Source organism: Artemia sp. Qi Xiang Cuo, chromosome 11, assembly GCF_049724085.1.
Source record: "Artemia sp. Qi Xiang Cuo chromosome 11, ASM4972408v1, whole genome shotgun sequence".
Lineage (NCBI taxonomy): Eukaryota > Metazoa > Arthropoda > Branchiopoda > Anostraca > Artemiidae > Artemia > Artemia sp. Qi Xiang Cuo.
This window is the reverse complement of record NC_142804.1, coordinates 32630102-32657242: the sequence shown is the minus strand read 5'-3', so window position 1 is coordinate 32657242 and position 27141 is coordinate 32630102. Positions and strand designations below refer to the sequence as shown.

Here is a 27141-nt window from a genome sequence, read left to right as displayed (position 1 = left end):
ATCGAGTGGTATATTCACTTTATTCGTAAATCAATAATATGATTTGGTAAAAATTTACCAAGATGTTTAGCCTATGAGTTTTCCAGATTTATATATATATATATATATATATATATATATATATATATATATATATATATATATATATATATATATATATATATATATATATATATATATATATATATATATATATATATACATATATATATCCTTCCCTTCTTCTTCGAGATTTTAAAATTTGTGATTTTTCAGCAATTCGCGTTTGTTATTTTAAATATTGTAAGTTTTTACTTGGTTTTCCAATTTCCTTTAGTAATACTGAATTAGTTTCAAAATTTAAAATTAAAGAGCCGTTGGAAATAGCCAAGGTAAAAATAAATAATTTTTACCGTAATTCTGAAAATATACTCTATGTTCATAATCTTTTTCCTTTTTTTCTATAGTTTAAAAAGTGCATGATTTCATTATTACTATTTGTTGCATTTGATTAAGTTTTCTTTTGGGCAACTTGTAAATTGTTTCTATGTTTGATGGTGTGTTATTTGGATTTTTGAAGATTTATTTAATTATCTTTTATACTCCTCGTTTTTGAGGGAAATAAATAAATAAATATATATATATATATATATACATATATATATATATATATATATATATATATATATATATATATATATATATATATATATATATATATATATATATATATATATATTATATGGTACTGTTGTATTAGCTGGAACCCATGCGACATATTATATAGGGAAGATCCTTAAGAAACTAGTCAAACGGGTTTCTTCCAATAGAGAATTGGATTGCAAGCCGTGGTTTGTCATTGCGTTTACATTATTTAAACTTTTGTTTTTTTTGGATTTGGGGGGGGGGGGAGGTACCAAGGTTAGGCTAGGTATTTAATATATGCTATGCTTTACCCCCCCCCCCTAACGTGCAAATATATAGCCGAAATTTGTTTCTAAACTATTATTGTTTCGTCCTATTTTGTTTTATTTCATAAGCATTAACCAAACTTCACTTGTTGCGTGGATTCCAGCTAATACGACAGTACCATAGGTACTTTAGTAATAGTTGGTACCCACGCGATATACTGTATAGGGAAATGCTAAAGGAAAGTAGTCAAACGGGTATCTTTCAATAGAGAAATGGATCGCAAACCGTGGTCAGGGTTGCCACAAAGGCAGGGTTGCCACCCTGAGCTCGAAGAATTTACTAAATCGGAGAGGAAAAATTTACTAGATCGCATCTGTTTTTACTAAATGCTGAAAACAAATTTTTGCGTGTGCCGCTACGTCGCACGCGCACCATCAAGCATCGATTTTTACTATAGGAGGATAATCAATACGATTTTCACAATCTTTTTTCCTTTTTTCTTCTTTTTTTTCTCTTTTCCTCTTTTCTTTTGTTTTGAAAGCATGATTGAGAATCCCGGAACCATACAAATTCAAATATCATTTTTTTGGAGTATCTAGCTATAATGCTTAATAGACTTTATAATCCAGATGATGTGTATGCAAGACGTCAAACAATAGAAAAAACTAGAGCTTCTTGATCACGAGTGGACCCACCTTCTCAAAGAGTTGTGTTTTTATGTATTTATTTCAGTTTGTATTTTTTTTTTCTTTCCAGTTTTTGTTTTTTACTTTATTTCTAGCTCGTGCTTTGTCTGTTTATGTTTATTGTAAGACAGGCTATTAATAAAATTAATTCATTCATTCATTAGTCCGGAATCTTGGATTCTGGAAATTCTGCTGTTGAAGCCCGGCTTTAAATTTATCAATGTTCTTCAGGTCATAAAATTCAGATATATTGAAAAAGTAAAAAACAATCAACGAAGACAAACAGCTACAACTCATCACGAAGCAATTCAGGCGATGAAGTGCTAAGAGTCTGAGGTGTGTTTGAAAGTGACGGCTTTTGAAATTTGTCCCCGAGTTTCCGTTTTTAGGCTTGAAATCTAAACCCTTAAATTGTACATTTTTAGGAGGAAATTTGCCAGTTTTAAAACACTAATTGGGCTGGTCTTTAAATTCGGGATAAGCTGCTTACAAAGATGTCTGGCAGATTTCAAAGCAATTAATTTATTAATTTTTTGTAACTGATTTTTTTCTGGTTTCTTTCTCTTTCGTATTCTATAGAATCAAACACCAATTTAATCTATGTCACTTAAAAATAGAAATGACGTAATCGGCTACCGGTTTAGTTGTGAAATTATGTAAGTTAAAAAGTACACCTCAAATTGGACTAGGGCTGCCAAGAAAAAGAAAACTTATATAACATTCAATAGGCTAATTAGTTTAAAAAATACAATTTTGTCAATAGTCTTCAGCTCTGGTAAATCATACAAATTTAATAGTAAAAAGAAAAACATGTAGTCATAATTAAAAAAGTCGCACTTAAAAGGCTTTACTCGTCCTCGTCCTTGTCCGAATTTAAAGCATCGACTAGTGTCGAATTCTGACTCAAGGGATCCACCTGTTTCCATTTCTTGGTAGCCCGAGTCAAATCGATGGGAATCATTCTGTCATGGACTCCACTTGACGACCTGAGGACAAGTTGATTTGTTTTCATAAGGGCCGAAACAGTCGAGATATTTAGCTTATTCCGATTTTTGGTTTTTATGACGGACAAAATCGAGAACTGTCTCTCTGCTCCAGCACTTGAATGGGGCAGGGTGCAGAGAGTCAGAAAGAACTTTGGCAAGTATGGAAACAGTTCATTTCCAGCAGCGTCTTTAAAAAGGGACAAAGCTTTCCAAAATTTGCACGGATTTTCGAGGTCCAACTGTGAAACGTGACGGGGAATAGTTTTCCTCGGTGATCGTTTTCCTCCGTTTAATTAAACTTGCTCATAACGCAAGTTTATCGGATCAACCTATTTTGCCCCCCCCCCCCTAATTTTTTTTTCGGATAAACCTATTTCCCCCCCCCCCATAAAAAAAAATCCTGGATCCGCCCCTGTGCAGACTGAAACCATACGTCATCTCATTCAGAAGAGAAGAAGCACTCAAGTTCACGGCATTCACCTAGCACAGTGGTCAGCAGCCATTTTAGTTAGAGACTCAAATATAAACAATGGGACGATTATTTGATATCTGACAACAATAAATGTTTATTAATGTATCAAACCTATATCATAGATTTAGACCTTAACTCAATTACGACCTTAACCCAACCCACAAATAGTACTATTTACGTTAGTTCTGCCCCAGGATGAAAGGATGATAAACTTTCTATCTGCAAGTAAAATGAATCATTTTATGCAATTGTGAAAAAAAGATAACTTTTTCAGAATGAGGATATTCACCAAATCCCCTTGGGTGGTTTTTGTTTTGGGTGGCTTTTCCAATAGATTCCCAATCATCACAAATCCAAGCGTCATTACAGCTTCATTTTTAGTTGGTAAGATTTGATACACAGAAAGATGATTTTGTCGGCCTTTAGACGCCGGGAGTGAAGTGTCTTTTTATGAAAATAGGTGACTGCTTGTCTGTCTCTTAAGAGACAGACAAGCAAAAGTTGTAAATTTTCATATATTTACGATATTTTTTTCCCTGAATTCATTTAAAATAAAAAGTTTTGTTCAATTTAAATCATGACTTTTTACTAGTTTTTACTAGATTTCGGGAAATTGACTAGATCCTCTAAATTTACTAGATTTTTTTTTACTAGATCTAGTAAAATCCTACTGACGGTGGCAGCCCTGCACCAAGGTTACGTTCGTACCATTTTTGGTACGTTTTAAATAAAACGGGACGTTTTACGTTACGGTCCTAAAAACGTTACATTTTTGAATCTATGTTACAATTATGTTACGCTTTTGAATAATGAGGAAGTTTCACATTTTCTGAGTAATCTATTTTTCTCCCGTGAAAAAATCCGCTATTCTCATTCTAATTACACTGACATGAGTATCGACATTTTTCCACATCGCTGTCATTTAATCTTATCAAACAATCACGCAGTTATTACGATGAGAAAATACCCACTTCGCTTACTCTCATAGTAAGTTAAGATAACATTCTCTCTCATGAGCATACGACTATCATTTTAGTGACAAGTGACAATAGTCACTTAGTCACCTCACCTACTTTCAATTTCATCAATTGACTTTGAATCTTGTTCCGTCAACAGTCATACTAAAATTATATGGAGAAGGAGCTAGTTTCATTAGTTAATGCTAATGAAATAAAACAAAATATGATAAAAATATAAAAATTTATAACCAAATTTGGGCTATATATTTGCACATTAGGGGGGGGGGGGCTAAAGTAAAGTATATATTAAATACGTAACCTAATCTAAGTACTCCCCCCCCCCTAAACCCCAAAAAACAATAGTTTAAATATTGTAAACGCAATGACAAGCCACGCTTTCCGATCCAATTGTCTACTGACTGATACTCATTTGACTAGTTTCCTTTAGCATCTATCTTGCGTGTGTATCAGCTAATTGTCTAGTACCGATGATATATGTATTATTCTTTCCGTAACAACCTCACCCCCCCCCCTTTTGATTGGTTTGACATATTATGAGGTTATATACAAAGTTGCTCTTTTTATATGGTATTATGAACAGCTGGTATTGACAAAATACATGAAACTGTAAAAATGAGCCATTTTTTGGTTATATCTAAGCATTGAGGAGGGGGGGGGGTTAGTTGAGCCGGAATTTTCGATTTTATGTTAAACCTTTTCCAAATATCATGGTCACTTTTTTGACATTATACCCCACTCCCCATCTGAGGTCCCATATATAACTGTATAAATACATTTCATCGTTGTGTCGAATCTTGTGATGACATTCTTTCTCGTTATATTCTTTCGTGTTCTTTCATAAAGCAAAGTAAGAATTTTATTGGTTGATTTTATTTTAATATTTTCCTAGGGCTATATCCCAGACCATCAGGGGTGGGTGGTGTATTTTCAGAAAAGAGACCATGATATTTGGAAATGGTATAAATAAATAACTTAATGGTACTGCTTGTGCGTTCAGCATGTTTTCTTCAGAAAAGGACAATCACTAAATATTTAGCTTTAGAAAATAACAACTAGACTAATGCCCATTTTTATGAAGAAGATAACAGTCTTGTATCTGTATAGGGTAGGCTTACGGTTTACTTAAAAACTGACTCATAGGGACCACGCAGGCTGGACTGGGGCCCCAACCTTCTGAAAACGTAAATTTCTCGGCATTTCTTTATTAAATTATAGGTTTTTTATTATCCCCCTTAATTTTTTTAATGTAATCATTTACAGTTCCTTTTTATTAACTCCCTGCTGTTTTTGTTCCATCTTCCTTTTATGTCTTTGTCACACAATTTTTTTTTTAATTTGAGAGCGATTTTTCAACCACTTCCGAATGTTCAGTTACTTCCCACTTTTATCAGTATAGCACAACGGTAAGAGCACATCCCGAGTCTGCGTTAACTTAGGTTGTAATCTTGGATGAGACATTATATTTTTTTTTTAATTGTAAAATTAAACAAGGCCGTATCCAGGGGGGTTACCCGGTTTAAACCCCCCCCCCCCCCGAAATTTTTGACTGAGTCAAAAATAAGTCGAAAATTAATAAAACCTAGGTAAAAATCAGTAACATTAGTCGAAAACTGAGTCAAAAATGTGTGAAAAACGGGTCAAAAGTGTGTATTTCTCAGTTATTTCATGTCTAAAATCTTTCCATAGTTCACTGCCCTCTACCCCTACCCAAGTGTTGAGTGTGAGCCTGGTCGACGGCAAAAATCCCCGGTGAATCAGGGTGAATTGACCTTCACCCTGGAGAGAAGTCCATAGGACTTTCTCAGCTTCTCCTTCAATGCTTTAATAATGAATGACCGTGTTGCTCGAATTGATGTTCCGTATGAAAGCTCAAGATATTTGAGAGACACGGAAGCAGAAATAGTTGAAGGGCCAGCCTGGATCTTAGAGTCACGAGGTTGGTGACAACCAAAAACAAGAAATTCAGTTTTTCCGTTTTTTTCCGTTTATGCATTTAAAACCTAGATAAATTTGGTGATTACGTTATGTAAAAGCCAAAGCTTTTAGTGCCCCTCGTGTTTGATTACATTCATGTGTTCTGGAGAAAGAAAAATTGTCTACTCTTTAGTTCATTTTGGAAATGAGTTTAATTTTTTTTATTGTTAGAGCTCATATCATAAGAATTCTTTGTATGTACGTAAACCTGTAAGACCCATCAAAATAGTTTTTGGATAGCATTCTTGGTGTTGAATTGTGTAAACTCTTCTTTTATTTCTGACTTTCTTTTGGTTGTGAGTTACGATTCAAATTACAAACGGAAAAATGCATATTATGCAAAATAACTGTTGTTTCGTATAGGAACTGAAGACAACGATTGAAATATTTTTTGTTCGATAAATAAAAAAAAAAAAAATTCTGTCACTCAGAATTGCTTAAATCTTCATGTTGGAACGATGCAAATTTGAAGCTAGAGGAGGTGAGATTGAGACTGAGCCAATCTAAAATATTAGACGGGAAGGGAGCGATTAAAATGATTTTTTGGGTCTTTTTATGAAGCTGGATGTTTAAGATCGTTTTTATTGAAATTTAACAACAGAAAAAATCTAGTTTGTTTTCTTTTTTTCTTCGAAACTCTAAACTATCCCGTTCTTTGGTTATTGCAATAGAGTTGTTCTGTATTAAAAAAAATATTTGTTCACAAAACCAATATATTTGCACATAAAATACCAACCCCCCCGATCAGACCAATAGTATTATGTATTGGTAACACTGTCTCGGTGGGGGGGGTTGTGTCTTTTTGGGATGAAGGACACCGAGACCCAAGACTTACTGTTGAATAAATAGGAATTTCCTGAACGTAAAGAAGCATCAATTGTTATTAAGTATACTTTTTGGGCACCTTTTAAAAGTTGGAGAGATGATTTTTAATAAGATTACGTAAAAATGTATTTTTCAAATTAGAAAGTCAACAAATGTCCCATCGCCTTTAAGTACCGCTCTTGATAGCAAAACTATGGCACCCTGCCTTGAGAAGAGACTTTCCTATCAAAAGTTACGAAAAAGCTACATTTTTAAGATTTGGACGTTACGAAATTTTTTGTCTGGTGGCAACCCTGACCTTGGTTTGTCCTTGTTTGCAATAAATATTGTTTTTAAACTATTGTTTTTTGGGGTTTAGGGGGAAAAAAGGTACCTAGGTTAGGTTAGGTTACGTATTTAATATATCCTATGTTTTACCCACCACCGCACCCCCTAATGTGCAAATATATACCCCAAATTTGGGTAAAGTTCTACGAAATCATATTATTGAGTTAGGACTAAAGTGAATACACCATTCGATGCCTTTTTTTATGCTGATTATGAATATAATAAGCATTTCTATCGGAAATGAATTTCAGCCCCCCTATATAGGCCAATTCAGGGTTAGGTTAGGTCAGGTTAGGTATAGCCTATATGGGGGGGGGGGCTAAAATTCATTTCCGAAAGAAATGCTTATTATATTCGTAATCAGCATAAAAAAATGCATCGAATGGTGTATTCACTTTATTCCTAACTCAAGATGATTTCGTAGAACTTTACCCAAATTTGTTTCTAAACTATTATATGTTCATCCTATTTTGTTTTATTTCATTAGCATTAACCAAACTTTGACTTCTCGTGTAGGTACCAGCTAATACTAAAATACCATATATATATATACATATATATATATATATATATATATATATATATATATATATATATATATATATATATATATATATATATATATATATATATATATATATATATATATATATATATATATATATATATATATATATATATATATATTATTTGAAACACCGAAAGTTTTGCCCAGACACAATTAGGATTAACATATTCCTCTTAAATTATAATCCTTACTCTATCGCTGTCTTGAAGAAGACTTACCAACTATAGAGACAACTTCAATTTTTCCAGTATCACAATTTTTCGTTTCGATTTGACACAAAAGTTAAAGCACAGAGAACCCTAATTTTCAGGACACTAATGAATTCCAATCCTTAATGCTCGTTGGGAATTATCTCTTAACAAAGACCAAACGTACATTTAAAGCATAACCAGAAGCGCACTTGACCCCCAACAGATGCGGGAGGGGGTAGAGATATCGTCTCTCCTTTCACTGCGTCCACATGTTCCACAACAACACTGGTGTCTCCAGTTCAGAATTGCTTCTGAATCTCCCGCACTTTTAAAAATCACAGAGACAGCATAAAAACATCTCATAGGCCGTCCAATCCAACGACGCGCAAGACAAAGCTTTTCTGGCGTATTTTTCAATGCTTAGAATCGATAAATTTTTCCTTGATTCCCCCGCACACCTCCCCGTTTGACGTGCTTAGGCCTTACAACTAACATACACCCTGTTTCTCCGCGAAAAAATTACTTGGCTCACAAGCCAAACAACTAAACAATGATAGGCAGCAGGCCTATAGCCGCAAGGGACTCGCTTCTGCGGCCCTCTTCTTACCTTATTCTCTATTACCTTTTATCTGCTCCTATTAAGCCTTCACTTAAAATACTCATATTTATGCTGACCGGTGAGGAAACGCAAAAAAGTCCTACACTGTTGAATTTCGATTATTTTTTAACAGGCGGGAAAGTGAAAGAATTAAAGTTTTCATTTACAAGTTTTATTTCTAAAAGTTAAAATTTAGACAATAAGTGTTCGACGATATTTTTACGCCAATAATGCACTAGTAGAAACTGACAAAAAAATTCGTTGCAAAATCAGATGGTATGGACAGATAAAAAAAAAAGAATTTTTCAGGCTATCAACTTTTTTTTACTAATTAACCATATCGGCAAGTGCCATTAACGGAAATCTTTGTACAATTTTATAGCTTTAGCTAGGTTTTTACGAGTTTTCCCCACAATATATCATACTCCAAAGGTAATTTATCTGTTTTCGCTATTTCACAAATTGGTACTTTTTTTTTAGATATTTTTGGTATTTCTTCTCCAGGTCCCTCCGAAAGGGAATTTCTGTTTACGTGACTTTTCAAGGAACCATCTGCTGAAAGACAATTCAATTAAGTTACCGATGTTATAAATTTTAAACCTTATTAACATTACTATTAAGCATTTACAGGGGATAATTAGATATGTGCTTAATATTTATAGTTTAAATTTTTTGAAATCATCGAATCAATGGTACTCTTTTGATTTACTGCAAATCAAGCATTAAGTCTTATGAAAATGGCCTTCATAGCACCCTCTATCAAACAGTTCGTGGTAACAAACTGTAAGTAAGGAGCGACCCGGCTCATTAGTAACCAAAACTCTAAATAACGGAATTTTAATGCCAAAAAATACATCAAAAGAGTCAGATTTTTATGCTGATTTCAAATATATAAGTTTCATGAAGTTTAGTCTTACCCATCAAAGGTTACACGCCTAAGGAAATTTGCCATATTTTAGAAAAAAGGGGGAAACAAGCCCTAAAAGTCATAGAACTTTAATGAAAATCACATCTTCAGATTCAGCGTATCAGAAAAACCTACTATAGAAGTTTCAAGCTGCTATCTGCAAAAATGTGGAATTTCGTTTTTTTTTGCCAGAATAAAGATCACGGATGGGTGTTTTTTTCCTTAGGGGTGATCTTATCAATCCAGTAGTCCTAGAATATCTTGAGATCGATCACTAAAACGGAAATGTAATCTTCCAGTGGCCTTTTTAAACGACCAAAAGAAATGGAGGGCAGCTTGGCCCTCTCCCACGTTCATTTTTTCTCCAAAGTTACCCAGTCAAAATTTTGAGATAGCCATTTTGTTTAGCATAGTCGAAAATCAAATAAATATGTCTTTGAGTATGACTTAATCCCCCACAGTTTCCGGGGAAGGGCTGCAAGTTATAAACTTTGCCCATTGTTTACTTACAGTATTGGTTATTGGGAAGTATACAAACGTTTTCAGGAGGGATTTTTTTCTGTTTAGGGGGGGGGGGAGTCGGAGTAGGGGGTTAGGGGGGAGTATCTTTCCATGGAAAAGTTAGTTTTTTAAGCAGACTAGAAATATGTAAAATGCATTTGTCAGAAGTAAAATCTAAGGTTATCTATCGAAATATTTTAGCATAAGAATATTTACATAATTTCAAGAAAAGGCGGGAAAACACCCTCAAAAAGGGGTACAATCACGATTAACATCACAACATAAAATTTAAATATCCGAGAAACCTAGAGCAGTGGATTAAAGCGCACATCTACAATTTAGTTCTAGGCGTTTACCCCCCCCCCCCCCCGAAAAATCCCCCTCTCCCCTCTCACGGAAAATACCTCCCCTAGGAATACTCCTGGAAAATACCCCCCCCCACCCGGAAAATACCGGGGAAGGAATTCTGGTACTTCTGTATTATGCACCACTCACTTAAGTTTACGCTGTGTAAAATTCGAGAACACACCAGTTTTTTCGTTAGTTTCTTCGTTACTTTAGAAATAAATTTGGGTTATAGATTTGCATATTAGAGGGGGTAAACTATAGTGGGTCTGTATGCAAAATGTATTCTGCATGTAGCCTATAGCCGTCAATTGTTATCGATGCCGTAAAATGCAAAATAAAAAGAAAATGCAGAAAAAAAAATCAAACATAAATGGTAATCATTCCTTTAATCCCAATAAGGAATCCTGTCAGATTTGGGACGGTGGGTGGAATTCAGATTAAAATCACAATCGGAAAAAAAGTGTTAGAATTGTTCAGTCATTCTTAATAGGGAAAGCCAATGACCTCTTTTAACACCAATTGCCCATCATCTAAAACTTTGTAAATGTTATCCTGTAAAATACAATTTTGAAGCTTCGGGTACCTCTCCCATGAATTCAATGACCTCCCCTAGTAGCTTGTTTACAGCTAAATAATCAAGACCCTTCCCATGCTCACCCACCCTAGCTCATCACCGACTTTCTTAGAAAGGTAGGCATGTTGCAGCTTGCTTATTATATATAAATATATATACATATACACACACACATATATATATATATATATATATATATATATATATATATATATATATATATATATATATATATATATATATATATATATATATATATATATATATATATATATATATATATACATATACATATATATATATATATATATATATATATATATATATATATATATATATATATATATATATATATATATACTATATATATATATATATATATATATATATATATATATATATATATATATATATATATATATATATATATATATATATATATATATATATATATATATATATATATATATATATATATATATATATATATATATATATATATATATATATATATATATATATATACGTATATATATATATATACATGTATATATATATGTATATATATATATATATATATATATATATATATATATATATATATATATATATATATATATATAATACAACTAAATGTTACAACTTGGTTGAAAAGGAATCACGAAAAATTTTTAACTTGTATATTTAGGGAGAGAACCAATTATCCCTCCAGAACAAAAGTTTTTCTCTCTGATCAGTTTGAAACTTTCAGGGTAAGTATCTTAAGATAATCGAACAAGATAATGAAGAATTTCAGAAACCTGCGCCCGTTCTTCAACCTTTGAACGAAGGCGCTGCGATCTACTTGAAACTTACGAAGCGAGAACATTGGGACAAAGAGACAAAAAGGATGAATTTTTTGAGCGTACACCACTTCCAAAACACAGCAAGGCTGGTACGCCCCCCTCTTTAATCCTCCTAAAGTTGAATTAAAAAATAAAACAGCAGAAATTGAATATAAAAGAAACCAATATTTTGCACAAGAAAGTAAAGAGTGACATCTTGAACTTAAAAAAAACACAATTTATCCTGTAACCAAGAGGCATTGGCTCTTTATGCTGGAGTTTGACTTTTTAAAGTAATAATAAAGTAAATTTTTCTTCACGATCCTTCGAGACTGAAAGTGCTTATTTTTTGTATTTGCTTTAAGCAATTTTGAGTTCAAATTAGACCCCGGCGCCGCGCCGATGAGGGAAGACCAGTGGCGGCGGGCCACCACGCCACAGGCCGCCACACCGCCGCTGCCGCGCCGCCGGTAAGATGTCAGCAGCACGCCGCCGGCGCGATCAATGTTGACCGCAAACATTAATGTTTTCATTAGCCTTTCTCAAATCACAGCATAAATTTAAAACAGATTCGAGCCTATTCATGAGTTCAAAACTTCACAAGTCGCTGGCTGGAAACTGGTGTTCTTCGTTATTCATCAAGAGAAGTAGAAATCTGGTAGAAACGAAATGCCTTGGCGTTTCAGAACCCTTGCAAAATAGTTGAATTATCTATTAGCCAAGAGCGGATCCAGGATTTTTTTTCGGGGGGGGGGTGTTTACTAATTTTCGACTCGGTTTTCGACTAATTGTATTAATTTTTATTAAGGTTTTACCAATTTTCGACTAATTTTCGACTCGGTCAAAAATTTTCGGGGGAGCGGGTTCAAACCGGGTAAACCCCCTCCCCCTGGATACGGCCTTGCTATTAGCTATGTATTCTTAGCTTAAATAACTATCAAAATTAGTATTTTTTTCATCGAGCATTACTGCATACAAAACTTCAAATACTGTATCACAAAATTCGTCAGTTATCTGGGTAAAAACTTTGAATATAAGTTTGAACTTAATTGTTTCATAGTACCCTTTGCCTATATCTGTTTTGTCACCTTTAAAACAGTTGAAATGGGTGACTTTGATATTGATTGTCTATTTTTGCTCTTTTGGATTCCTAAAAAGCCTTCTTGTATTAAAAACTGGTTTTTAATAACAATTTTAAAAAAAATACATATTAAAGTTTTTTTTTTGGCTTCTTTATAGAATATATGTCATGTAGGCTAAGGCTGAACTGCTGCTTTTTTATTGCTTTTATCTTAAGTATCTTATCGTAAGTATCTTAAGATAATCGAACAAGATAATGAAGAACTTCAGAAACCTGCGCTCGTTCTTCAACCTTTGAACGAAGGCGCTGCGATCTACTTGAAACTTACGAAGCGAGAACATTGGGACAAAGAGACAAAAAGGATGAATTTTTTGAGTGTACACCACTTCCAAAACACAGCAAGGCTGGTACGCCCCCCTCTTTAATCCTCCTAAAGTTGAATTAAAAAATAAAACAGCAGAAATTGAATATAAAAGAAACCGATATTTTGCACAAGAAAGTAAAGAGTGACATCTTGAACTTTAAAAAAAACACAATTTATCCTGTAACCAAGAGGCATTGGCTCTTTATGCTGGAGTTTGACTTTTTAAAGTAATAATAAAGTAAATTTTTCTTCACGATCCTTCGAAACTGAAAGTGCTTATTTTTTGTATTTGCTTTAAGCAATTTTGAGTTCAAATTAGACCCCGGCGCCACGCCGATGAGGGAAGACCAGTGGCGGCGGGCCACCACGCCACCGGCCGCCACACCGCCGCCGCCGCGCCGCCGGTAAGATGTCAGCAGAACGCCGCCGGCGCGATCAATGTTGACCGCAGACATTAATGTTTTCGTTAGCCTTTCTCAAATCACAGCATAAATGTACAACAGATTCGAGCATATTCATGAGTTCAAAAATTCACAAGTCGCTGGCTGGAAACTGGTCTTCTTCGTTATTCATCAAGAGAAGTAGAAATCTGGTAGAAACGAAATGGCTGTGGCGTTTCAGAACCCTTGCAAAATAGTTGAATTATCTATTAGCCAAGAGCGGATCCAGGATTTTTTTTTCGGGGGGGGGGGGGGGTTTACTAATTTTCGACTCGGTTTTCGACTAATTTTACTAATTTTTACTAAGGTTTGACTAATTTTCGACTAATTTTCGACTCGGTCAAAAATTTCTGGGGGAGCGGGGTTCAAGCCGGGTAAACCCCCTCCCCCTGGATACGGCCTTGCTATTAGCTATGTATTCTTAGCTTAAATAACTATCAAAATTAGTATTTTTTTCATCGAGCATTACTGCGTACAAAACTTCAAATACTGTATCACAAAATTCGTCAGTTATCTGGGTAAAAACTTGAATATAAGTTTGAACTTAATTGTTTCATAATACCCTTTGCCTATATCTGTTTTGTCACCTTTAAAACAGTTGAAATGGGTGACTTTGATATTGATTGTCTATTTTTGCTCTTTTGGATTCCTAAAAAGCCTTTCTTGTATTAAAAACTGGTTTTTAATAACAATTTAAAAAAAATACATATTAGAGTTTTTTTTGGCTTCTTTATAGAATAAATGTCATGTAGGCTAAGGCTGAACTGCTGCTTTTTTTATTGCTTTTGGCTGCTCTTTTGGATATTATTCATTTTTTCTTTTGGGGATTCATTCCAAATTATAAACTCATAAATACCTAATATCAGCTAATTTATAAAATGCATCTAAAAGGAGCAAATTTGTCAAATCGAAAAATAGATGACGAATACTTCACGTTAGAACACTTCAATTACAATGAAACAAAAAACACTTATTAGTTTACTCGGTATGAAGAAAAATGAAGTGCCGGCTATATTAATAGGTTAAAACAGGAAAAATCATCCGTTACAAATGTAATTAAATGAAAAAATATGCAGACTGAACGACTGAAGTATCTCCAGGAAGATGTTGAGATTTTTTTCCTAGTTCGTCACTTTTAATCCAAGTAAAATGTTAGGAGACGTGGTATCAGTTAGTGAGTTTAAGCTTTGATTTCCAAATGCTCACAAAAATTACCAAATTTAAAAAAGTCGCAACAATAAGTCACCTGTGGTCAATATACTCAAAGAGTCCTCTTTGATCCCCACCCAGGCTCAAAGTTTCTGCTATGGTCATATTCATGGAAATCTCCAAAGAGTTTTGTTTTTAAAATAGCTTTCAAGCGTAGTTAGGGATATTTAGCCTTTTTTGTTTTTCTTAAAACCTTTGAAAAACTGTTATAATATTCCAAATATTACATTTGTTATATTTGCGCATATTTTTGGTCATCATTTATGGGGTGATCGAATTTTTTAAACCACTGTAGATACGTAAGAACGTTGCAACATCTAGTACCCTGAGGTCATAAGACTGTCAAAGACTCCTCCTTGAACCTCCCAAATTGAAAGCAGTTATTATGACCTGGGCTTTTAATGTAACTTGGGCAGTGGACCAAGGGCGTCGTTAGCCGCGTTCGTTTTCGCCGTTTGTCGTTCTTAGTCCTAAGAAGATGTTTTCGGTTTTACTCTTAAATTGCGTTTTATTTTGCCGTTCTAATAATGTCGTTTTAACTGGAAAAACGGCTTATAAGATCTTTCCTTGGCCAGATAAAATTTCAAAGCCACAGATAAAATTTTAATCAACCAGCAAAAAAAATGGAAAATATAATTGTGACAAATGTAGCAAAACAAGCAATAGAGTTACTAGAGGAAAGTGACTCTGACAATGAGCTACTTGGAGCTGTGGCAGAAGATATTTTTATATCAGGAAGCTCGCAGATATGTTTGTCACTTGCTAATGGTGACTTAGGGATGGAAAAAGTAACTTTAAGCTGAAGACGGTTGAAAAATTTAATATATTCCTAAGGATATTGAAGCCAGGGGTTAGCTGAAATCTCCTAGTATTATTCGCAATCTAAGATATCTAGGAATTCCTCCCAAGATATTTCCGAATGACCCCTAAGGAATTTTTTGAATGCTAGTAAAGCAATTTATGCCAAAAATGCCTCCAGAACTTGCTGTAAATTTAAAAACTTTGCGACATATACAAAAAACAAATCACTACCATTGTTTTAGATGACAGATCCCATCAACAAAATCTACGAAAATAAATAAATCAATAAACTCGTTTTCTCTCAAGGTTCTTTATTTTAAAACTTGGCGCTCAAAAGTAAACCTAAAGTTGTTTAAACGGAGTATGAGGCTCAGTTCGTCGTTCTAAGAACGATGTACTAAGAATGAAGACCGGCATTTCAAAGAACGGCTCATAATTGAAACATATCAACGAACGGCGAAAACGACCGGCTTAATTCTAAAATCGAGGATTGGATTTACATAGAACGACGAAAACGAACGCAGCTATTGTCACTCGAGCGCAACATTAGGTGGGGATGTCGATATCGCTTTCGTCACACCAATTCGTTTTAGTGTGAATCTGCCTGGTACTTATGAATGAATGTTTTCAAAGTAAACTCGTTTCGTCATTAAGAAAAAAGCGGGTTGGACGCATGTGTCCCTTTCCCTTTGGACGATAAAAATATACAAGTGCTGTACCAAGTATAACTCGCGAAAATCTTGTAAATTTTTGTCAACTTTTCAGCGTTTTGGCATTCCTGCTTTTAATAAAAAAAAAAAAATCAAGGTACTATCACTTAAATATAATAAATCCCAATGCCCCCCTCTGGATACCATCTTGATAGGATGCCGTCTCTGCTTTTAATAAAAAAAAAAATTAACTTTTGGGCACCCCTATTTTCAAAAAAAAATCGAGGTATTATCATTCAAATATGATGGCTCCCTACCTCCCCCCCTCTGAATACCACCTTGATAGGATGCCGTCTCTGCTTTAAATTTAAAAAAGAATTAACTTTTTGGCATCCCTGCTTTCAGTAAAAAAAATGTCGAGATATTATCATTTAAATGTAGTACCTCCCTGTCCCCCCCCCCTCTGGATACCACCTTGATATGATACCGTCTCAGATTTTCATTAAAAAAAATAAGTTACTTAATAATTAACTAGTCACTATATGGTTCAAACAAACACGCGAAATAACGTTAAACAGCTTAGTGTTCCTCGAAAAAAAAATTCAGGGTAGGAGTAAAGGAGTACAAAGACAACAACAAAATGTCGAAGTTATTCAGATATACCTCAAATTATTGGAAAACTGAGTCATAGATTCGCCGTGGCATTCAATAAGATCCAAAGAATCTAATTAAAAGGGAGCACACACAAAAGCAAAATTAAACCAGTAGCCTATGAGAAATTGCAAAATACCCAAGATAATGAACAAGTCCCAATGGTCTTGGGTCTATCAAAATATTTCAATAATTTCCCAGGGAATTCAATATCATTTTCTTCCGTCACCACTTTAAATAAAAAAAATAATTATCGTTTTGGCATCCCTGCTTTCAATAAAAAAAGAGGTATTATCATTTAAAAATGATAGCCCGTTATCCCTCCCCTAGGCAATAATCTACAATTTTCTTATGAATCATATGTTTAGGGTAACTTTCGTTTCAATCTTTAATTCCGCAACCTTGTACATAGCTTAGTCTATTGCTAAATTTTGTCTCAATAGAAGGCTTTTTTTTTGGGGGGGGGGAGGGTAAATATTTTCAGAAAGAAGATTGTGTTTTCTTTAATCTATCAGGCGTTCAACAATTGGGCATTAAACATTAAGAAAATTTTATCTAAAAACAGAAAAAGAAAAACATATTCTGCAAACTTACAATTCAACTGTAGAAACAATCTGTCAGCTATCAATTTCAAAAATCAAAATCCAACTGAAGACTGAAGCTGTATAGTAGTGAATGCATTCTATAATTCTATTCAACTTGAAAATAAAATTCTCGACTGCGAATGATGTAAAAAATAGCAATTGGGAAACTGCATTCGAAATGATTTAAACTCATTTCATAAAGACGATACTTTTTTGTCAACATATGAAGAACTGTGTATATTGCAATTGCATCTGTTTGGTTTTTATGCGAAGTAACAAAAGAGACGAAAATTAACGAACAAGAGAGTAGTGAAGAATTATGGTATGCAAAGTAATGTTGGGCAGGGAAAGTCACTGGTGATAAATTGCTAGGGGTGGCACCGTAAATAAGTGATTTTCGCGGATTGGGGGAATCAAATTTTTTTTTCGGGGTGACGCATAGAATTTTCGGAGAAATACCCGAAAATTCGGGGATAGTGCAAGCCCTGCTTGATTTCTAATCGGGAAAATCGAAATACTAAACCAAACGAGAAAGAAGAGCTCCGACTTTGCGGTTGACGCAAAAAAGAATTGCCGCAAAATTCCTTTACAGTCAGCCGAACACCGCAGCCTCTGCCAGCGGCGGCGCGCCTGTGGCGCGCCGGCAGCGCAGCGACACTTCGGCGGCGGTCGACCGGGCCTCTCGTCGGCGGTGTTCAGTCGATCCGCCGGCGCGGTGGCGGGGTCTGGTTCAAATGCTTTGAAAGGCGATCGGGAAATAAAACATTTGCGATTACCAACTAGCCTTATTAGATTTTAAGAAAGTACTACTTTTACGAATAGTGTTCCCAAAAATACTTATTGTTCGAAATTTGCTTTCACTTTTATGAGTTATTAAGAAAAAAAAATTAAATTATAACTTTCTAAAAAGATGGCGGCATCGCTTCTTAGTTTGTCCCTAAGAAACTTGAAATCCGGAATAGATAGGGCAACTAGCCTCTTCGGGAACGAATGTTTCCTCGAAAACAGTTGGTATAGATGGAACTAGAGTTTCGAACGGAAAAATAACATATTTCTTTCAATTCATAACCAGGGATGTCATTTCTGGGAGTGCAAAGGGAGACCAAATCCTTCCCAAGGCTTAACATGTCCATAAAATTAAAAAAAAAACTAATAGGACCTTTGGCTACTGTTGTAAAATTACCGTAAAATAAAAACTCAGTAAGTAAAATTGGTAAAATAAGGTAAAATTGGTGTTACCGTTACACCTAGCAGAGTACTTGTAAGTGAAGACATATTGTATGTGAAACACATTGCGGAAGAATTTTGGCTTCAGACAGCGTAGCAGTGCTGGCAACGTAGCAATGCTGCCTAAGTAAAGAGCGAAGTGCCTTCCATATATTACAGTTTTTTCTCCAGATCAGTTCGTATGTAAGAGATGGTTGCAGAAACTTCAGAAGAGGCTCGTTTGATTGAAAACTGGGAGTTCTAGTGCTCTTTTATGAGTCAAAAGTCATTGAAGGGCAGCCAGCCCTTCAATTTCTCGTACCCTTTTTACTACCCTTAATCCCTAAAGACATCCCAGAAAAATTGGGATAGCCATTTTCTTCAGAAGGTCAAAAAGTCCAAAAATATATGCCAGGGAATGACATGACCCCCACAGCTCCTGGGACAAGGACCGTAAAACATACAAATCGCACATTTTTTAAACATAGGTTGTTTGATCGGAAATCGCGCCTTGTTTGATGGTGGGTGTGCAATTAGCTTTCAGAAATCATTCTTTGGGTAAAAAAAAATAAGAAATTTCGTTGTAGGAGAAGAAGGGTGTATAGATTCCAGAAAAGGGGCAGAAATCTGTGTTCCTGATTAGTTGTATTTCGAGCAAGCTCAAGCGGAATGGGCAAAGGAAGGAGGATATGGGGCAAGAGAAATTCAAATTTAGTGTAAGAAAGACAGAAAGGGATATATAACTTTTGTCTCCTATCTAGACCCCGGCGCCGCGCCGGTAGATTGATCGGATGCCGCTGACGAGAGGCCCAGTCAACCGCCACGGAAATGGCGTAATACAGTTGGTACCCCGCAGGTGCGCCACCGCCGGCAGAGGTGGCGGCGGTTGGTTGACTTTAAATTAATTTTGCGGCAATTCTTTATTGTGTCAACTGCAAAGTCGGAGCATTTCCTTCTCGTCTGGTTTAGTATTTCGATTTCTCTAATTAGAAATCAAGTAGGATTTGCACTATCCCCAAAATTTTTGGTATTTCCCCGAAAATCTATGCGTCACCCCAAAAAAAATTTGGTTCCCCGGATCCCCGAAAATCACGCAATCACGATGCCACCCCTAGCAATTTATCACCAGTGACTTTCCCTGCCAAATATTACTTTGCATACCATAATTCTTCACTACTCTCTTGTTCATTAGTTTTCGTCTCTTTTGATACTTTGCATAAAAACCAGACAGATGCAATATGCTATTGCAAATACTGTAATATACACAGTTCTTTATATGTTGACAAAAAAAGTATCGTCTTTGTGAAATGAGTTTAAATCATTTTGAATGCAGTTTCCCAATCGCTATTTCTTACATCATTCGTAGTCAAGAATTTGATTTTCAAGTTGAATAGAATTATAGAACGCATTCACTACTATACAGCTTCAGCCTTTTTTTGGATTTTGAAATTGATAGCCGACAGATTGTTTCTACAGCTGAATTGTAAGTTTGCAGATTTTTTTTTTTTTTGCTGTTTTTAGATAAGATTTTCTTAATGTTTAATACTCAATTATTAAACGCCTGATAGAAAATAAAATCTTCTTTCTGGAACATTTTTACCCCCTCCCCCCCCAAAAAAAAAACAAAACAAAAACAACCTTCGGCTGAGACAAAATTTATCTATAGACTAAGCTATGTAAAAGGTTGGGGATTTAAAGATTTAAACGGAAGTTACCCAAAAAATATGATTCATAAATAAATTGTAAATTTTTGCATATAGGGGGGGATAGGGGCAATCATTTTTTTTTATTGAAAGTGGGAACGCCAAACAGATAATTATTTTTTTTCATTTCAAATGAAGGCAGAATGAAATTATGTCAAAGTCCTTAAAAAACAAGTAAAATACTTTAATAGAACAAGGGCCCCCCAGTAGGACTTGTTCATTGTCTTGGGAATTTTGTAAATTCTCACAGGCTACTGGCCTTATTTGGCTTTTGTGTGTGCTCCCTTTTAATTAGATTCTTTGGAACTTATGGAATGCCATGGCGAATCTATCACTCAGTTTTCCAATAATTTGAGGTATATTTAAATAATTTCGACATTTTTGTTGTTGTCTTTGTACCCCTTTATTTATACCCTCAATTTTTTTTCAAGGAACACTAAGCTGTTTAACGTTATTTTGCGTGTTTGTTTGAACCGTATAGTGACCTAGTTATTTATTAAGTAAATTGTTTTCTAATGAAAGCTGAGACGGTATCCTATCAAGGTGGTATCCAGAGGGGGGGGTAGGGATGTATTATATTTAAATGATAATATATCGAAATTTTATTTATTGAAAGCAGGGATCTCAAAAAGTTGACTTTTTTTTAATTTAAAGCAGACACGGCATCCTATCAAGGTGGGATCCAGAGGGGGGGAGGGTGGGATTGAGCTATCATATTTAAATGATAATATCTCAATTTTTTTTAAAGCAGGTTCGTCAAAAAGTTAATTTTTTTTTTTTATTGAAATAAGAGACAGTATAATATCAATATGGTACACAGAAAGGGGGAGAGGGCTTTATTATATTTAAGTAATGTTGCCTTGATTTTTTTTTCTACTGAAAGAAGGTATGCCAAAAAGTGCAAAAGTTGACAAAATTAACAAGATTTTCGTGAGTTATGCTTTACGCAGCACTTGCCTGGTTTTATGGTCCAAAGGGAAACGGACATATGCGTCCAATCCGTTTTTTTCCTATTGATGAAACGGGTTTACTTTGAAGACATTCATTCATATGTACCAGGTAGATTCACACTAAAACGAATTGGTGTGACGAAAGCGATATCGACATCCCCACCTAACGTTGCGCTCGAGTAACAATGGCGCCCTTGGTCCAGTGCCCAAGTTACATTAAAAAGCCAGGTCATAATAAAAGCTTTCAATTTGGGAGGCTCCAGAAGGAGTCTTTGACAGTCTTATGACCTCAGGGTACTAGATGTTGCAACGTTCTTACGTATCTACAGTGGTTTAGAAAAGTCGATCACCCCACAAATGATTACCAAAAATATGCACAAATGTAACATTTGGAATATTATAACACTTTTTTCAAAGCTTTGAAGAAAAGCAAAAAAGTCTAAATACGCCTAACTACGCTTGAAAGCTATTTTAAAAAGACACTCTTTGGAGATTTCCATGGAAATGACCATAGCAGAAGCTTTGAGTCTGGGTGGGGATCAAAGAGGAGTCTTTGAGTATTTTGACCACAGGTGACTTATTGTTGCGACTTTCTTAAATTTGGTAATTCTTGTGAGCATTTGGAAATCAAAGCTTAAACTCAATAACTGATACTATGTGTCCTAACATTTTGCTTGGATTAAAAGTGACGAACTAGGATGAAAATTTCAACATCTTCCTGGAGCTACTTCAGTCTGCATATTATTTCATTTAATTACACTTAAAACGGATGAGCTTTTCATTTTTTACCTAAGAAAATAGCTGGCACTTCATTTTTCTTCATAGCGAATAAACTATTAAGTGTTTTTTGCGTCATTGTAATTGAAGTGTTCTCATGTGAAGTGCTCATCATCTATTTTTCAATTTGATAAATCTACTCCCGTTAGATGCAGTTTATAATTTGACTGATATTAGGTATTTATCAATTCATAATTTGGAATAAATCCCCTAAAGAAAAAATGAATAATATACAAAAGAACAGACAAAAGAAATAAAAAAGCTGCAGTTCAGCCTTAGCCTAAATGAAATATATTCTATAAAGAAGCAAAAAAAAAATTTAAAATGCATTTTTTTTTTAAATTGTAATTAAAAACAATTTTTTAACACAAGATTGCTTATTTGGAATCAAAAACAGCCAAAAAAAAAAAAAAAAAATCAATATCACAGTCGCCCATTTCAACTGTTTTAAATGTGACAAAATAGATATAGGCAAAGGGCATTATGAAAAAATTAAGCTTCTAAGTTCAAAGTTATATTCAAAGTTTTTACCCAGATAACTGACGAATTTTGTGATACGTTATTTGAAGTTTATATGCAGTAATGCTCGATGAAACAAAACTACTAATTTTGATAATTATTTATGTTAAGAATACATAGCTAATAGATACTTCAACTACTCGTATTATGCAAGGGTTCTGAAACGCCACAGCCATTTCGTTTCTACCAGATTTCTACTTCTCTTGATAAATAACGAAGAAGACCAGTTCCAGCCAGCAACTTGTGAATTTTTCAACTCATGAATAGGCTTGAATCTGTTGTAAATTTAAGCTGTGATTTGAGCAAGACTGATGAAAACATTAATGTTCACGGTCAACATCGAGCGCGCCGGCGGCACACCACCAACAGCGGACCCGCGGCGCGCCACCGGCATCTTACCAGTGGAGCGGCGGGGCGCGCTGATTTTGGCACTGCCACCGGCGGTCTTTCCTCATCGGCGCGCCGCTGGAGTCTACTCCTATCTAATTAAAGGTGTTGCGTCGAAAACACCTAATTAAAGGTGTTACGTCGAAAATGCACACTATGAGATCTTATAAAATTTATAATTTATTCATGACAAAGTATTGAGATAAATCAAGAGATACTTAGTGCTGTCAGGCTATCAAAATGGCCTATCTGTAATATCTCAGGAACAGCTAAGGGTATCTAGTTGTTACTTTCCGGGAACGTTGAGGGGAATGTTAAACTAAATGAACATAGATTATCTGCATCCAGGTTACGAGAACGCCATATTTAGACAAACAGACATTGCGGGTGTTGAATTGTGGCTTGGGGGAAAGGGTAGATTTAAAAAAAACAGATACTATGTCCATCCAGGTTATCAAATTACCATACCCGCAACATCTCAGGGATGGATATTTACGGCTCCAGTTTATATATCGAGGAAGGTTAGGACAGAGGAGGGGGGGGGGGTTCGAGTAGATTTTATATTTTGACTTGGGTAGACCAAGGGTAACTTATCAAGGACAATACGTATTGGAAACAAAATGTTGTTTTATGAATTCCTAGTGTGAAATATCCGACCTTTTTTTTAAAACCTGATTTGCTTTAAAATTTCATGCCATGAAGACACCTCAATTAATTTCAGAACAAAGGGAACCTCAGTTAGGAAGCAAATCTGATTGAATTGATACTTGATATCCTCTTTTCATTTTATTCTTTTTAAAAAACAAAACTCCTTTTAATAAATGACCTCATAATCATTTGTTTAAACAAATAATCAGTTACAATATACCTAGCACAATGGTATTTCTATAGTAAAATGATCGAATAATGTTTGTCTATATTCAAGATTGTAACAAGATGGAAGCAAGGATGGTTTCATGCCTATAGAAGGACAAAAATATTCAGATTTGAATTCCATTTAAATAATATTTTCCCTTTCTATCGACTCAAAATTCTATAGTAAAAATATTCTTAAAATTTGCTTGCAAACTTTTTTCCAGTTTTAAATAAGAAGCCAAAATATTAATCTTAAGCAAAAACAAAATTTCACAGATGTCCTTTTATTAACCATTAAAAAAAGTATTATCACTTAAAAACGTATAAGAATTATTTAATCAAAAATTTAAACAAACATTTAATCCACCAAATTTTTCAATGGAAAATACAGATTTATATTAAATCAAAGATGGGTAGAAATAAAGTTTTACAATAATTCAAACTTAAAACGAACAGAAATTGGTGTCAATGAATAAAAAACACCAAAAATAAATAGAAATTTCAGTGGATAACTTACAACGCCAAACTTACAACGAACAGAAATTACCACACACAGGAGTAGGCCTAACGTCGCTACGTCCTAACGTCCCCTAAGCCTTCTAAGTACCAGAGCGTCATTTGCACTACATTGAAAACAAAATATTTTTGATTTTGTCTTTTTTATAACATTAATAAATGAAAAATTACTGAGACTTCTAGGAATTAAATTAATATATTAAACAATCAGTCTACTTTCATCAGTTCTTTCCAGTGACCTTAATTATTAAGGTGTATTTTTTTTTCTTGAGGTTCTGACAAAACAAAAACTCACTAACAATATTTATTATCAAAATAAACTCACTATCAATATTTATTATCAAAATAAACATCGTTTTCGGAAAATTCAATCCGTTTAGACGTTTCGATAGGGACGGAAGGAAACGGATGTTACAACTTTTATTTTTAGACCTTGATTTGCCTTAACACATAAATTTATTTTTATGTTTTGCTGAAGTTATAACAAATAAAAAAGAAGAAAAAATACACTGGTCGAGATAAAAACTGTTTTCAATAAAAAAAAAGTTCTCGAATTTAGAAAGGTTAAGCAGCATTAGCCCTTGTCCTGTTTGTAGTAATTTTTGTTCGTTTAAGTTTGACTTGATTAGTTATCGTAATTTTTGATCGCTTTGGGTGTCATCTAATCATTAAAAGTAGTTTCAGTTCGTCATGGATTTGAACGATTATATGACTTTATCTGTGTTCGTGTTTTACTTAATATAGCTGTTTACTTTTCTTTAAAAGTTTTTTTGAAAAGTTTTAAATTAATTAAAAGTTTAAGTTGATTTTAGTTAGTAACACTGAAATAGCTAACTTTTGCTTACTTAATACCTTACTTTTTAGTGTTCCAATGTTAAAATGCTAAACAACTCTCTCGTATCCATAAAAAAAAGTTAAAAATTCCTTTAATGAAGTGCAATAAACCTAGTAAAGCTTAACGTTCGCCTGAGGCAAGTATATTAGAGCGCAATCAAAAGAGTTATTATGGGGATTTGTGAGTTACACTAACCGAAATTTTGAAGTAATTTTTGAACGATGGTGCTATCTCCCAATTTTGAATTTCCGCTCCTGAACTCTAATACTGTTTGAGGTAACTTCAAAAATATTTTGTCACCTTAAACAGATGTTTTCGCCGTGTGAGCAAAAACGGATCACCCTCACTTTTCATATTCCATTGCACTTTATCATAGCCGTGTTGGATCATTGCTATGGAGCCTGGAGCTGTCCTATCCAAGTGGTTAGCAGGCTAGACTTGAAATCATTTATCCGTGGGGACAGGAGTTAACTCCCGGTGTCGTTGATTATTTGGTTTGGAACAGAGGTCAGTGGCGTGACTCTGAAAGCCCATCAAGAGCTGGCCAAGCTCTAAAGGTGTACCTGGATAAATCTGGGGAAGGTAAACAGAAAGGTTGTGCGAAAGTACAGGATGAATGGACACCGGCCCCTCCCATTGCACTTTCTGACTAAAGGGCCATGAAATGGAGATCAGTACCGACGCTGGGGACTGTAAAGTCCAATGCCGTATTCTTTACCTTTACCTTTTGATTTATCATTTAAAAATATTTTCTTAGAATTTCTGTTGTTTTTATATATCATATTCAGCAAAAATCTTAACGTAAGGGCAGATAGAGCCTCAACGGCCACTGGCTTTTAAGCTAAAGTCAAGTTTTTTTTCAGAAAACATAAACTCTAATCTTGACAATGGAAGGGTTCATCCTCAACGAACTGGGGATTTTTATTTCCGTTATGTATTTTTAAAATTTCTCCTCTTTTCTAGGGAGGGGGGAGGTATCAGCAGAGATATCTATCTTTCGGGCTGGAGCTTAATATAAAGGGTCTCTATTTTTATTCAGGATCTCTGAAAATTCGGCTCTGGTCCTCCCGTAGTCTAGATATTTTTCTTTCAGTCTTATATATTGTTCATCTTTTGCTCACTTTTCAGGGGGCCTCACACCAACTAGAAAAATACCAGTTTTCCAAAAATATGTAGGAAACTTTTTGCAGGATGAAGTTCCTCTAGGGGGGAGATTTCGGTTTTGTGGCCAAAACAGAATTGTGAAGTTGAATTGTGCGATGGGTCTAAAGGTTGCGTTTGCAGGACCCACAGCAAGGACGAACAATTACTTGAAAGAGGAAGGACTCGATGCTGCTGCAAGGAGGTGAAGCCAAAAGCAGACTCAGAGCTGGATGTACTAGATTAAATGCACGAGGTCATGGGGACTTATTACTATGCTCAGCACCTTTTGCCTTTTCTTGCAGTCACTTACTGGTTAAGTTGGCAAATTAGCGGAAATATTTTCATCAGTCGCGAAATCTTCTTGTTGAGCCTTTATAAAATTGAATAAGCTGGTAGTTTTAATGTATTCCCATGAGCGGCCTTTTAGGTAAATCTGATCAACCAAGTGAAGCTTTTCGCGAAAGATGTCTTATCAGATATTTATCAAAAAGGTGGATTTTGCAAGTTCTTTAGCTTTGGCAAATACGAGCTTTCAAGTGTTAATAGACGATGGGGACGTACTTACAAAGATAAAGTCAGAAATATGTCTTGTTTTTCCATTAGTCCACTACGATATTGCAGTCTTTGGATTCATTTGTGATAATAGTACGGAAGTACCTGAAAACAAAGATATCTTAACAATTAAATTAAAAGCCACTTCGTTACTCAGGGTATTAGAAGATTACCGAAACATTTGAATGACTTCTCTTATACCATATTTAAACCCGGACTTAATAAATAACAAAGCTAGAAAAGGGGCAAAGAATTTGGATTTTTTA

The 27141-nt window shown here is 34.6% G+C and overlaps 1 protein-coding gene across 4 annotated transcripts in view; it reads right to left on the bottom strand.

Moving 5' to 3' along the window:
* ab (BTB/POZ-zinc finger protein abrupt) overlaps window positions 1-27141 on the bottom strand; it is a 241106-nt gene that overhangs the window by 135756 nt on the left and 78209 nt on the right. Inside the window, exon 2 of one of the 4 annotated variants that reach the window (XM_089096704.1) lies at window positions 26889-26980. The exons of 1 other annotated variant lie outside the window; for it this stretch is intronic. The gene's annotated coding sequence lies outside the window, so the exon portion shown is untranslated. Of the gene's footprint in view, window positions 1-7900; window positions 8364-26888; window positions 26981-27141 lie in introns of those variants that run through there. 2 more of the 4 variants (XM_089096705.1, XM_089096703.1) reach the window with 2 other exon arrangements.